The sequence below is a fragment of the Trachemys scripta genome, chromosome 12 (assembly GCF_013100865.1).
Source record: "Trachemys scripta elegans isolate TJP31775 chromosome 12, CAS_Tse_1.0, whole genome shotgun sequence".
NCBI lineage: Eukaryota > Metazoa > Chordata > Testudines > Emydidae > Trachemys > Trachemys scripta.
Window position 1 is genome coordinate 36,491,503 of NC_048309.1, and position 13,493 is coordinate 36,504,995.

Genomic DNA, 13,493 nt, shown 5'->3' on the forward strand with positions numbered 1-13,493 from the left:
AGCAGAAATCAGTATTAGAGTCAGGAATCAAAACACACTAGACAGTTTCTTTGCTCGCTGTTCCAAACTGCCTTCCAGCCAGCACTGTGTCCAAAAGCTCGCTCTCCCTCTTTTTTTTTTTGCACTCCTTGTTCCACTGTGTCCCTAGGTTTCTGCGCCTTCTTGGCCTTCTTGATGTTTCTCACAATCTCTGTCTCACATGCACAGATACACTGATCCAATCAAACCCATACCTCACCCCTCACTTTAGGATTGGATCACAGTGGAACCCCCAACCCTTGGGCTGCCTGGCTAACTCCTAAATCCAGCCTTGCATATGGCTTTGTTTTGGGGAGAGGCCTCTATTGTTTCAGCTGTCTATTTCATAAAGGAGCTCAACTTTTTAATATATTTATCTTGAATGCAATGTGGCTATTACAGCCACTAGCTTCAGTAAGGTTTAACCCATAACAGTGTGCATCTGGGTAGGCAGATTGATGGGGATAAGTATTGATCAAGGATACATTTCAATAGGAAAAGGAAATAGGTGCGAGAAGAAAGCCCATGGAGATAAATTGTTTTCTATCTAACCAGACATTTGGATATGGAAGTTCAAGCAAGACGAGTTCAGGCTGGAAATAAGGCATGGATTGGAACTAATTACCAAGGACTGTGGTGGATTTTCCATCACTAGCAAGATTTTAAATCAAGACAGGATATTTTTGTAAAAATATTTTTGCTGCTGTTACAACAGAAATAATTTCAGGAAGTTCTCTGGACTATGATATGCAGGAAGTCAAACTAGAATCTATGAAAGAATGAGGGAAGATTTGGTGGATTATACATCTATCGTTCCTCCCTATTATCTAGATAACTTCCCTGCATTTGCCAGTGAAGGATCTTGCAGAGATGCCAGGCAGAAACCACACTGTAGTGACATATTTCATCCTCCTGGGATTCTCCAATCTCTTGGAGATGCAGGTGTTGCTCTTTGTGCTGGTGCTGACCTCCTTCACTATCACACTGATGGGGAACATGCTCATCACAGCACTGGACTGGACCTTCCACACCCCCATGTATTTCTTCCTCTGGAACCTGTCTTTCCTGGAGATCTGCTACACCTTAATCACCATCCCCAAGATGCTGGCCAACCTGCTTGCGGAGAAGAAGAGTATTTCCTTCATTGGCTGCACCACTCAGCTGTATTTCTATCTCTTCTTCACCCAGCAGAGTGCTACCTCCTGGCAGCCATGACTTATGACCGCTACATGGCCATCTCCCACCCACTATGTTACACCACCATCATGAGCAACGGAGTCTGTGTTTTGCTGGTGGCCGGGTCCTATGTCGCCAGCATCCCTGTCTCCTTTGGGCAGACCACACTGATATTCAGTCTGCCCTTCTGTGGTCCCTAGGAGACACACCACTTCTTCTGCGGCATCCCCCCTCTGCTGAGGCTGGCCTGCACCGATACCTACTCGAATGAAGTGGAGATATTTGTGGTGGCCGTGCTGGTAGTCATGGCTCCCTTCCTGCTGATCCTTGTGCCTTATGCCCACATCATGGTCACCATCCTCAAAATGTCTTCTGCTGAAGGCAGGCGCAAAGCCTTCTCCACCTGCTCCTCTCATCTGGTGGTGGTAACTGTTCTTTGGCTCTGGCAGCTTTATTTATTTCAGACCAAAGTCGAGTTGTGGAGGGGACAGTGACAGAGTATCTGCTCTGTTATACATTGTTCTCATGCCCACACTGAACCCCATTATCTACAGCCTTAGCAACGAGGAGATGAAAGGGGCTCTGAGGAGAACACTGGGGAGAAGATGTTCTAACATCCAGGGCTCCTCACTCTTTGCATTCTGCTGCAAAGAACAGAGATCTGTTCATAACTCCCACAGAGACTCTATGTATAAATGTGGGCAATTCATTTTGACTGAGAGCCTAAAAGAAGTAGGCACCCAAATCCCGTTCAATGGGAATTGGATCCCCCAAAAGTAATGGTAGTTATGCATTCAACTCCAGTTGAATAGAATTTTGGCACCTAACTCTCTTAGGCTCCTTTGCAAATTCCAGCCTCTTTTTGTTCTCTCTAAATGCTGTAGATTTCTATGAACAAAAGCAGAAATACAAACTTTTGAAATATTTTGACAAATAAGTTCTAAGAACCTGTAAATCTAATTCATTCTTCCACTTTTTCTATAGTGACACAAACTCAATTAGTGAGCTAATAGAGGGACTGCTCATTCTTTTTCATATAATTGTAGTTCCTAAACCCTCCATTCATGGACCAGTACCCCATTGTGCAAGGCACAGTACAAAACAAAAAGACTCTCCAAAGAATTACAGTCCTGGGCTGTGATACTCAAGGTCCTATATTTGATCCTTACCAAATAACCTTCTATTTTAGATTTTTTTTTAAAGAGCATTCCAAGAAAGAAAACAAGTCTCTAGGAAAGCGTGAGTGTGTTTGCTCTCTGTCATGCTACATCCCCTGACTATACAACATTAGATTTTCTCTACTGATAAAAAGGAGTTTTGATTCCTAAACATATCCACTGTCAGCATGGGACAAAGTGGCCCTATATGATATTGGGTTTGATCCCCATTGCATCTCACAGGTTCCTGGGACTAGGCTGCAGAATTTGGTGTTTAAAAACATCAAATCCCCCAACATCTGTTCAGACCTGGAATCCTCCTGTTTTCCACTTGGAATGTGTCATAGTGCCAGTGAGATCAACCCCTCCTTCTCCGCCCCAACCATTGCTTCCTTCTTGTTTAACGCCCCTGTAACAATTCCTCCTTTCCCGGTTTCCCAGTCGCACACCCCAATTCCAATCTCCCAGTCCCTGGATTCTCATTCTCTCCTCAGATAACAAGCTATCTGCACAACTTCCCCTGAGTGCCACTGTCAAGGTTCCTTCCCCACTCTGAACTCTAGGGTACAGATGTGGGGGACCTGCATGAGAACCTCTAAACTGAATTACCAGCTTAGATCTGGTTTTGCTGCCTCCACTCCCAAGTGCTAACTCCCTTCCCTGGGTAGCCTTGAGAAACTTCTTCACCAATTTCCTGGTGAACACCGATCCAAACCCTTGGATTTTAAAACAAGGAGAAATTAACCATTCCCCCTCCTTTCCCCCCACCAATTCCTGGTGAGTCCAGATCCAACCCCCTTGGATCTTAAAACAAGGAAAAATCAATCAGGTTCTTAAAAAGAAGGCTTTTAATTAAAGAAAAAAAGGTAAAAATCGTCTCTGTAAAATCAGGATGGAAAATAACTTTACTGGGTAATTAGAATCAAAGAGCCCAGAGGAACCCTCTCTAGCTTAAGTTCAAGGTTACAGCAAACAGAGATAAACACTCTAGCAAAATGAACATTTACAAGTTGAGAAAACAAAGATAAACCTAACACGCCTTGCCTGTCAGTTACTTACAAGTTTGAAATATGAGAGATTTGTTCAGAAGATTTGGAGAGCATGGATTGATGTCTGGTCCCTCTTAGTCCCAAGAGCGAACAACCCCCAAAACACACAGCAGAAAGGGGGACTACACAAAAATGAGGACATTCGTGAAATTAAAAGGTACAGTGCCAAAAGTGAAATATCTGCAAGCTGCATGGAAACTTTTTAAAGACACCATAATAGAGGCTCAAATTAAGTGTATATCCCAAATTAAAAAAACATAGTAAGTGAACCAAAAAAGTGCCACCGTGGCTAAACAACAAAGTAAAAGAAGCAGTGAGAGGCAAAAAGGCATCCTTTAAAAGGTGGAAGTTAAATCCTAGTGAGGAAAATAGGAAGGAGCATAAAATCTTGCAAATTATGTGTAAAAATATAATTAGGAAGGTCAAAAAATAACTTGAATAACAGCTAGCCAAAGACTCAAAAAGTAATAGCAAATTGTTTTTTAAGTACATTAGAAGCAGGAAGCATGCTAAACAGTCAGTGGGGCCACTGGATGATCGAGATGCTAAAGAAGCACTCAAGGATGATAAGCACATTGTGGAGTGTGACAGTAGAATGAATTATGTTGTAGAAGTAGAATGAATTAAACAAATGCTGTATGTTTCTTTAAGCAGGAATGAGGAATGTTGAGATAAAGTTGTCAGAAAGAGGAACATTCAGGTATTGAAGAATGGGTCCACTTAAGCTGATGGTGGGACATTAACAGGAGATTGGTGAGAGTAAATAAGGACAAGAAATATGTGTCTTTAAATTTATTAGTTCTGCTCCCTTTGTAATCTTGTTAATCTCGCGCCCTTTTATCTGTATAAATAAGGTGGTTTGAGCCTCGTATGGCACTCACATTTTCTGGGTGTATTAGCAGAGCGCTTTTGCTAATAAACAGAGTGGTCTGACAAATTGTGAGTCCTGAGTCTGACTTTGACAATTTGGAGGTCCCACTGAGATGGCAACCGTCTTCGCTGGAGTTGTGTGGTTCTTGACCGTTTTTGCAGGACGACCGTGGCAGCCGGCACCTGGGCATTTGGCTCGAGTGGTCCTCCGTTGGAACAGAAAAGTGCACGACCACAGTGAAGTCTACGCCAGTGAACCTGTTGGTTCCCACTCTGTTCTGGTAGGGATCCCGGTATCTGACATCAGGCATCTGATCAGGTAATTATTTCTGTGTTTTGTCTGGACTGAGGACTGTCCTGTCTCTGTGTCTATCCATCCTCCCTGTGGAGTGTTTGAGTCTGAGCACCGTCTCCGTCCAGGGATCGGCCGACCAAGTGGTTCCTGTACCCGCGGCCTGAGTGAGTGAAATCTGCACAATCGCAGCCTCACCGCGCCTTGGGTAAAACCCTTGGTGTGAAAGCAAGGGCGATTGAGTCAGTAGCCTGTGGGCTCCTTTTGTGTGTTGCACCGGGCATCGCTCTGACGAACCCTAATTTCCTTCTTATGTGATTGGTGTGTGTAAAGTCCTCCTGTATGGGTAACCAGACGTCTAAGTCGGGACAGTTCCCTAAAGGAACACCGGCTCATTTTATGCATTTTAGGAAGGGTCCTGACTCCTGTACATTTCTGGAAAAATGGTCTAGGTTAACTCAGGGCAGGTCTACACTTACTATCTGGTCCGGCCGTAAGCAATCGATCTTCTGGGATCGATCCCGGAAGTGCTCGCCGTCGACGCCAGTACTCCAGCTCGGCGAGAGGAGTATGTGGCATCGACGGGAGAGCCTGCCTGCTGTGTCTGGACCCGCGGTAAGTTTGAACTAAGGTACTTTGAATTCAGCTACGTTATTAACGTAGCTGAATTTGCGTACCTTAGTTCGAAGTGGGGGGTTAGTGTGGTCCAGGCCTCAGGGGAATCCCAAAACTCAGTGGCCACCGTTAGGATCTTGGGACAAAGACCGAGTGGACATCTTAAAAGACAAACTCAGCCAACCTAAAACTAAATTGGTTAGAGGAGAGGCTGATTGTTTCATGCACTGGTGGGAAGAGGCAAATCATAGGTGGACAGAATCGAAACTCGCCTCTCTCAAAGATTCTAATGATAAGTTAAAAGCTTTATTGGAAGCCTCCTCTCCCACCACCAGACTGAGCGCTCCCCTTTACCCCGTTCTCCGAGAAGACTCAGATCAATCCTGACCCCCTTCATACTCCCATCTCATTGTGGAAGAGGACGAAGAAAGCCCCTTGTTAAATTCTGGGGACGACGAGAGGAAGATGCATTAATTGGCTTGGCAGCCTTGTCTTGGATCAATAGACGGTCACCAAGCTCCCCAGTTCAGGAACAACTCTCAGAGGTCTCCAGTGCAGGCCAGTCCGGATCATCCGATACCGCCAAGACCCAGTCCTCTGGTACCACTCAGACCCGTAAAGAAAACCCCCCCATTCCCCCAAAACCCTCCAGTCTGCCTGACTCCTCTGTTTTCCCTCATACATACAAAGATAGCCTAGATAATGATTGGACCCACTGCTTGCGTTCTTGCTCTAAAACTATCCAGGCTCCCCTCTGAATCCTGCATACTGGGGGCCATCAAGGGGGTCCCACTTGGAGCTATAAATCCTGGACTTGTACAGAGCTCCAGTTAATTGTAAAAGGCTTTCCGAAGCCCCTGGAAAATCCTACCAAATTCGCAGAGGAATTTTTGTTAGTGTGCGACACCTATGAACCCTCTGAGGCAGACCTCCTGCAAGCTACTTGTAACCACTAGCGAGCATGAAAAAAGGCTCACAACAGCAAATTGGCCTGCCAGTGAGCGCCATTCTAATTTGCCAGACACCGGTTCTGACGCTGCCTACCGGAACAAATGTAAAGGCCGAGCTAAACACCTACATGAGGCCATTCCTCGAGTATGGACTCCTAAAACCAACTGGACGGCCATACATTGCTGTAAACAATGACAGGGAGAAAGCCCAGGCGACTATTGCACCCGCCTGACTCATGTTTTTCTGCAACATTCTGGTATACAGCAACTGGGTGAAAATGGACAGGGGGCCCTGGCTCGTGCGTTTATTAATGGCCTCCTACCTGCTATTGGCAGTATGCTAAAGCGAATAAGTGTTGGGTGGGAGATCGAAACCATGCACAAATTGCAAGCAGTGGCAGAACACTGCCACCGCACTCTAAAAGGAAAGAAGGAACAGTCATCCCAAAAATTAATGGCCCTGCAAATATAGCATTATTCAGGGCAGGGCAGACAGTACCGGGGACGGGGAGGGTTCCAAGGACGGGGATGTGGTTGCGGGAGGGGCCGTAGAATGGATTTTCGGGTTTTGGGGATGTTTGTAATTACTGTAAGCAGCCCGGACATTGGAAGAACAAGTGTCCGCGCTGGCCTAATAGCTCTGTAAACAACCAGCTAGACCCCCTGTCGGCACAGCCAGTCAGTCCCCAGCCTTACTTTGTCCCACAGCAATGATGGGACGCCGGGGAACCTCAGGAAATTTTAGCTCCTTTACTACCTCTCACTCCCACGGGTGAGTGTGTTTTGACTATCAATGATCTTTCTCTCCCTTTCCTTGTTGATATGGGAGCTTCATTTTCTGCAGTTCATACTACCGACCTGCCTACGGTTCCCCGCTCTGAAAAAAACATGTCCGGTGTGGGCATTACGGGAGTCCCAACCCCTTATCCCCTTTCAAAGCCTCTACCGATCCAGGTTGGTCCCCTTTCCGTGGATTATGCATTCCTTCTCTCTGATTCCACTCCGGTAAACCTTTTGGGTCGGGATCTGTTATGTAAACTTGGCTGTACCATCTACTGTTCCCCGGATGGTGTCTACTTACAAATCCTCCAGTCCTCTCTGAGTGATTCTGTGGCCTCCCTGCTGTCTGAAACTTCCCTTTCCACTCCGGTCCCCTGTTGCCCATTGATCCTGTCCCTTGAACACCTAATTTCACAGGTCCCATCCTCTCTGTGGCCAACCCACCCATCTGAAGTGGGCCGCTTAAATACTGACCCCGTCTGCATTACTGTTGACTCTTCCAAACCCCTGCCTTGCCTGTTTCAATACCCTTTAAATCCTGAAGCAGAGGCTAGCATTGCTCCGGTCATGACCGCCCTGCGGGAACAAAGCATTATTGTCCCCTGTTCCAGCCCCGTAACACCCCTATCCTCCCAGTTCGAAAAGCTGATGGTAAATCGTGGAGGTTTGTTCAGGAACTTCGAGCCATTAACCACATTGTCATATCCGCCTTTCCTGTTGTCTCTAACCCAGCAACGATTCTGGCTTCTATCCCACCAGATGCAACTCATTTTACTGTTGTTGTTTTGTGCTCTGCATTCTTTTCTGTCCCGGTTCACCCTGACTTCTAGTATATTTTTGCATTTTCTTACAAGGGACAGCAGTATACATGGACCACGCTCCCTCAGGGGTATACTGAAAGCCCATCTTACTTTTCCCAAGCATTAGCCCGAGACCTCACTGACCTTGTTTTCGTGTCTGGGTCCACACTGGTCCAATATGTAGATGATCTACTCCTCTGTTCCCCTTCGTTATCTGCCTCAGAAACTGATTCTTTAGTGCTCCTTACTGCCCTAGCAAACAAGGGTCACAAGGCTTCTTGCTCTAAGCTACAGCTCTGTCAAGCCTCTGTCACATACCTTGGCTTTCTCCTCTCCCAGGTTTCCCGTACAATTTCTCCCACCCACGTCCAAGCTATCTTTAGCTTTCCCCGACCCTGCTCCCCACGCCAGGTCCGAAAGTTTTTGGGCATGGCTGGATTTTGCAGGCAATGGATTTCCCAATATGCCTTCCTTGCAAAACCTCTCCAGGAACTCACTCGGTTCTCTGTGCCTGACCCCATGCCGTGGCCCCCTGAGGCCAACTCTGTCTTTGTTTCCCTCAAACAGGGTTTGACTTCTGCCCCTGCTTTAGGGCTGCCTTGCTATTCTAAGCCTTTTACCCTTTTCTGCCACGAACAATCTATGTGTGCACTTGGAGTTCTTACTCAGGTGCACGGAGGCAAGAACCGCCCACTGGCTTATTTCTCTGCCACTTTGGACCCTGTTACCCAAGGCTTACCCCCCTGCCTGCGTGCTGTAGCTATCGCGGCGCGCCTAGTCAAAATGTCTGAATCCCTTGTCCTCTACTCTCCTCTTACCCTCATGGTCCCTCATTCTGTGGAAACTCTCCTGCTACAACTTAACACAGCCCACCTCTCCTCCGCCCGCCTCACCAGGTACGAACTTTTACTGCTGTCGGCTTCGCATATCACCGTGAAGCGTTGTTCTCAATTAAACCCTGCCACTCTCCTTCCTTTGTCTGATGACGGTGAACCCCACGACTGCCTTGCAACTGTCTCTGCTGTCACCGTCTCGCGCCCAGACCTTTCTGATGTCCCTCTCCCTAATTCTGACCTTGTTTTGTTTGCTGATGGTTCCTGTTTTTGAGACAACCAAGGTCATCTCCTTGCAGGATACGCTGTGGTGTCACTCTCTGAAACCCTAGAAGCTGTGCCTTTACCTTCTGTGACCTCAGCGCAAGTCGCCGAATTAGTTGCCCTCACCCGTGCTTGCTTTTTGGCGGAGGAATGCTCCGCCACCATTTACACTGACTCCCGCTACGCTTTTGGGGTTGTACATGACTTTGGCACCCTCTGGCAAGCTTGGGGTTTCCTTACCTCTGCCGGTACCCCTATCAAAAATCACCCCTACGTCACTGTTCTCCTCTATGCAGTTTTACTTCCGTCTGCCCTAGCTACTGTTAAGTGCCCTGGCCACTCGATGGCGGATACTGATGTTGCTAAGGGTAACGCATTTGTTGACACCTCTGCTAAACATCCTGCTGCCATAGAACATTCCCAGATGTGTTTCTAGGTTCCCTTTCTGTTTCTATACCACCGCTGTCCCTCACTGACCTCACCCTGCTCCAAGACTCTGGCCCAGAAGCTGAAAAAGACTCCTGGGTTGCCCAAGGTTGCTCTCTACATCCTGATTCCTTTTGGCGTTTGCCTACGGCACCTTTGTGGCCCGCTATTCACTCTACCCATCTCTGGCCGCACTGCAACACGGTGTTTCGCATGTCAGAAAGGAGGGGATGGTCTCTGCTGTAACTAAGGCAGGATGGTGAGCCAACCATTTCAGCTCTTTTGCAGCCCACCACTGTGCTGCCTGTATCACTTGCCAAAGCCACAATATTGGTAAACCTGTAAAAGTGGCTCAGGGGTTCCGGGGCCTGCCCCAAGCACCAGTCTTGCATTGGCAACTTGATTTTGTACAAATGCCTAAGTGTCAACAATATGAAGGTTAAGGTATGTTTATTTTCTGGTTGGATTGAAACCTTTCCTTGTCGCAAGGCTGACTCACTGTCTGTTGCCATATGTTTGTTAAATCATATTATGCCTGCCAAGGGAATTCCTGCCACTCTGTCCAGTGACCGAGGTTCACATTTTACTGGACAACTTGTTCAGCACCTCGATCGTGTATTACATATCACATACCTGTTACACTGTCCCTACCACCCACAGAGCGCAGGTGCAGTTGAAAGACGAAATGGTGTACTTAAGAATAAGCTTGCTAAAATTTGTGACTCTACAAGGTTAAACTGGTCAGCAGCTTTACCGCTGGCCCTTATGGAAATGCGATCCACTCCATCCCAAAGGCATAAATTGAGTCCCTTTGAAATTGTTATGGGACGCCCTATGCAAGCTATGGCTACCATTGCCAGACTTGAACTTGACTCACAGTACACTCCTCCAATATTGCAAGGGATAATGCAAGCTGTAAGTCACTTCCATTCACAGGTTCGAGCCACCTGGCTGATGGAACCCACCTCTGACGCTTGCCACGACCTCGAGTCAGGTGATTGGGTCTATGTACGACACCACCATCGAAAACACGCCTTGGAGCCCCAGAAGAAGGGTCATCATCAGGTACTGCTTACTACCCAGACGGCTGTTAAACTATCTGGCATCGCAGTGTGGATACATGCTTCGCAGTGTAAAAAGACACCCCCCAGCAAACCAGTCATCACCTCAGGACCACGCAGAGTAAATTTTGACTCCAGAAGAAGACGTAGAGGAACAGCCTGCAATACCTTACAATCTACACTCTCGTAAGGGTTGCCAGAAGCAGACAATGACCTAAAGCAAGGCCCAAGAAAAAGCACTAGCGAGCCTGGTGCCTGCTGCCTGGTGGAGGTAAAACCATGACTGTGGTTCCCTCAGTTGAGGTTGTCAGAACCAGAAGGCCTTTGCCTCCAGCATGTGCCTCTGGTGGCTCCTGTTCCTTGGCTGCTGGTGTCTTAAGGTTTGGGGAGTCCACGATGACAATTCTTTTATCCAGCAGCAAGTGTGGATAGCTCAGACCCTTAATATCTCTAATTGCTGGGTCTGCAGCCACATCCCAGCCCACTCTCAAGCTGGTGTTCCTGTCCTGGCAATCCCACTCAATCCCCCAGACCTCACTGGAGGACCTCGTCCATTTAACAAAACATGGAACAGCAATGTCACTTGGGAAGCAGTGGGAATAAATGTATCTAAATGGATAAGAGTGGTGGAGGGAAAAGGTCATTGGTGTTGGGTGTGTAATGGGACAGGGCTGGATCTGGGAAGGAGCAGTTGCCTTCAGCATATTGTGGCCAATGGTGTATGGGATTATTCAAACAAAACTAAAACGTGGCAGGCCAGGTATGGGGATATGATTTTTTCTCAACCTGGGATCAAACAGAGAAATCAATCTCATGTTCTCCTTACAGTAACCTTAGTGAGAACAATACAGTCTTTCAATGCCATGCAAATAACACCACTCCTCGTAAGGAGAATTACCATGTGCCCTTTGGGGGATATTATTCCTCCTTTGCAGGCACCTACATGGCAAATGGGTGCAACTGACCCTTTCTGGCCTTGATAGGGCATCATTGGGTTTGTGGGACCAAAGCTTATACAGCATTACCAGCTAACTAGTCAGGTATCTGTTATCCCACCCAGTTCGTCCCACAATTGCGAGTGCTAGAGTCCTTCCCACAAGAATGCCTCCGTAATTTCAGGTGGAAAAGAAGGGATTTATCAGATGCCCAATGGTATGTAAATAACATAAGCCCCTTAACCTGGGAAGAGGCTATTGGCAGTTCCTTTATCCCATTTGGGGGAGTAATACACCATGCAAAAAGGCTCCTGAGGTTACAAGCAGTAGTTGAAATAATGGCAAATGAAACCGGAGAAAGTTTAAGAGCCCTGGCTAAAGAAACAGGGGCGATCCAACAGATGGCCCTCCAAAACCATCAGGCATTGGACATAGTGCTGGCGGCCAAAGGAGGGACCTGTGCTCTCATTGGAAAAGAATGTTGTGTGTATATACCTGACAACACCAATGAGATAATAGATCACACTAGCCACTTAGAACAGATCTCATATCTTCCCCATGAAGAGCCAAGTTCTTTATGGAAGTGGCTAAGTAACCTGTTCAATTTCTTTGGCATAGGAGGCTGGTTGTTTCAGGGATCCTTGACTATCCTGTTTGGAATCCTAATGATTTTTGTATGTTTTCAGTTAATCTTCTGTTGTATCCAAAATTGTGTAAGACATTTCACGCAGATAGCTGCCCCAAACCAGAGTGCTAATATGATGATTCTAAATATCACTGATGAACAAAGAGACAAAGAACGGTTGATATGTGGAACCCAATAATTGTTGGTCATTGCGTAGTTTGACCAAAAGGAGGGATTGTGAACGTAGAATGAATTATATTGTAGAAGTAGAATGAATTAAACAAATGCTGTATGTTCTTTTAAGCAGGAATGAGGAATGTTGAGATAAAGTTGTCAGGAAGAGGAACATTAAGGTATTGAAGAATGGGTCCACTTAAGCTGATGGTGGGACATTAACAGGAGATTGGTGAGAGTAAATAAGGACAAGAAATATGTGTCTAGCCCCAGGTAAACTTATTAGTTCTGCTCCCTTTGTCATCTTGTTAATCTCGCGCCCTTTTATCTGTATAAATAAGGTGGTTTGAGCCTCGTATGGCACTCACATTTTCTGGGTGCATTAGCAGAGCGCTTTTGCTAATAAACAGAGTGGTCTGACAAATTGTGAGTCCTGAGTCTGACTTTGACAGAAGAAACTAAATGAATTCTTTGCATCGGTCTTTATGGCTGAGGATTTGAGGGAGATCCCCAAATCTTTGATAGGATAACGAGTCTTGTGAGTAAGGGAGAAGCGGTGGATGTGGTATACCTAGACTTTAGTAAGGCATTTGATACGGTCTTGCATGATATTCTTATCAATAAACTAGGCAAATACAATAACTGGCTGGATAACTGTACTCAGAGAGTAGTTATTAATGGTTCCCAATCCTGCTGGAAAGGCATAACAAGTGGGGTTCTGCAGGAGTCTGTTTTGGGACCAGCGCTGTTTAATATCTTCACCAACAACTTAGATATTGGCATAGAAAGTATGCTTATTAAGTTTGCAGATGATACCAAACTGGGAGGGATTGCAACTGCTTTGGAGGAAATGGTCATAGTTCAAAATTATTTGGACAAATTGGAGAAATGGTCTGAGGTAAACAAAATGAAGTTTAACAAAGACAAATGCAAAGTGCTCCACTTAGGAAGGAACAATCAGTTTCACACATACAGAATGGGAAGAGACTGTCTAGGAAGGAATATGGCAGAAAGGGATCTAGGGGTTATAGTGGACCACAAGCTAAATATGAGTCAACAGTGTGATGCTGTTGCAAAAAAAGCAAACATGATTCTGGGATGCATTAACAGGTGTGTTGTGAGCAAGACATGAGAAGCCATTCTTCTGCTCTACTCTGCACTGGTTAGGCCTCAACTGGAGTATTGTGTCCAGTTCTGGGCACCGCATTTCAAGAAAGATGTGGAGAAATTGGAGAGGGTCCAGAGAAGAGCAACAAGTATGATTAAAGGTCTTGAGAACATGACCTATGAAGGAACGCTGAAAGAATTGGGTTTGTTTAGTTTGGAAAAGAGAAGAGTTGGAGGGGACATGATAGCAGTTTTCAGATATCTAAAAGGGTGTCATAAGGAGGAGGGAGAAAACTTGTTCACCTTAGCCTCTAAGGATAGAACGAGAAGCAATGGGCTTAAACTGCAGCAAGGGAGGTTT

General features: G+C 46.2%; 1 pseudogene; it reads left to right on the forward strand.

Annotated features, from left to right (window-relative positions):
• Positions 1 to 742: 742 nt before the first annotated feature.
• Positions 743 to 1,974, forward strand: LOC117885383 (annotated as a pseudogene).
• The last annotated feature ends 11,519 nt before the right edge of the window (positions 1,975 to 13,493 follow it).